We start from the raw sequence: 1432 nt of genomic DNA on the forward strand, positions 1-1432 counted from the left end.
CAGGAATGCTTTCTGAAAGCAGCTTCTCATTTTAAGAAACCGGATATTCGCTAGTTTATGATGATGTGTCCTGCTTCAAAAGCGAATGCTCTCCCTTGCTATGGCCACCTTAGTTCTGTGATTACTTTGAGGGATAATGTGTGTCCAGTAACTAAAAAAAATGCAGTGTCTAAAAATAAAAATTAGGAAAGATGGGAATTGGCTTACCACAGCTCACCTCAATTGCCAGGTCAGGTTTCAATTTCCAGTAAGTTTTCAGCAGGGAAGCTTGTGTTAATGTATCTGTGGGCATTCCTCATTCAGAGGGATAGAAATTTCTTTGAAAACAGATACCTGACATCATAACGACATGCTTTCCTGGACAAAGCATGTGCTGGATCTGTACACTGCCTCCTGAAAGAGTCTTCATCCCAAGGGAGATATTACTGCTTGCATTTCAGTAAAGATAATATAATTGGTTTGCAGTAAGTGGAACTAGAGCTTGGTGCTCAACTTGCTGAAGAACTCTTATGGTGACCTGTGGATGTTCAGCTTAAGATGTCTGGAAACACTGTAGACTACTTCACACTCACGTTTGTCTGAAGAGTTGCTTTAATAGATCAGGAACCACAGCACACTTTTAGATTAATAATCCCTTTGCCAAGACAGAGTATGCGTGAGAGGCACAAAAATGGTTAGCAACACAACCTTCCTATATGATCTGAACTTGAGTGCCGGTGCAGGCACTGTACCAGAACGAGGCACACTGTGCTTTGCTCACTAGCAGCTTCCTGCTGGAGAGCCACAATTACAGTGCATGCTCTCTGCTTTGCAGTATTTCTTCAAACTAGGGAAAAGAGAGAGACACACACACACACACACACCCCCCCCCAAGCAGCAGAGATGGCTATGGGAAGAAGACAGGGGAAAGAGGATGACGAAATTTGTATACAGCAGGGTTATATTAGATCATCATGCTGAAGATCCCATATACTTAAAGGGGTTCAAAGCTTAGCATTTCTTTTTCCACTTTTCTTTTGTTCTCAGAATTGATTTTGGACAGCAAGAAATAAAGTGAAAGAGGCTATTAAATTTATTTTGAACGGAATGTAACCACGCCGTTTTTTCCAAGTGAGGTGTGAAAGATTTTAACCTTGAGTCACCAGCAGTAGATAAAACATCATTTAGGGTTTCCTATTTCCAACCTGTACATGTATGTTACACCTCACCTTCTCCCCTGTGCAGAACATTATTTCTCCTGAATGGAGCAGTATCAGCTTACAGGCAGCGTTGCTCAAAGGAAAAAGAAAAGTTTGTCTCTCCCCAAAAAAGCCATTTTGTTAAGCCAAATGTTCCACAAAATGGCACGACCGCCTTGCAGCCCGCTCTCTTTGCGGGGACGGGCCTCTCACCCCGCCCAGGGTCCCCGCGCTGCCCACCGCTCGCGGCCCCC

The 1432-nt window shown here is 43.6% G+C and overlaps 1 protein-coding gene across 1 annotated transcript in view; it reads left to right on the top strand.

Annotated features, from left to right (window-relative positions):
* FN1 (fibronectin 1) overlaps positions 1 to 1432 on the top strand; it is a 233102-nt gene that overhangs the window by 175615 nt on the left and 56055 nt on the right. The window lies entirely within an intron of this gene.

The sequence above is a fragment of the Pygoscelis adeliae genome, unplaced genomic scaffold (genome assembly GCF_000699105.1).
Source record: "Pygoscelis adeliae isolate BGI_AS28 unplaced genomic scaffold, ASM69910v1 Scaffold7, whole genome shotgun sequence".
In the NCBI taxonomy this organism is placed as follows: domain Eukaryota; kingdom Metazoa; phylum Chordata; class Aves; order Sphenisciformes; family Spheniscidae; genus Pygoscelis; species Pygoscelis adeliae.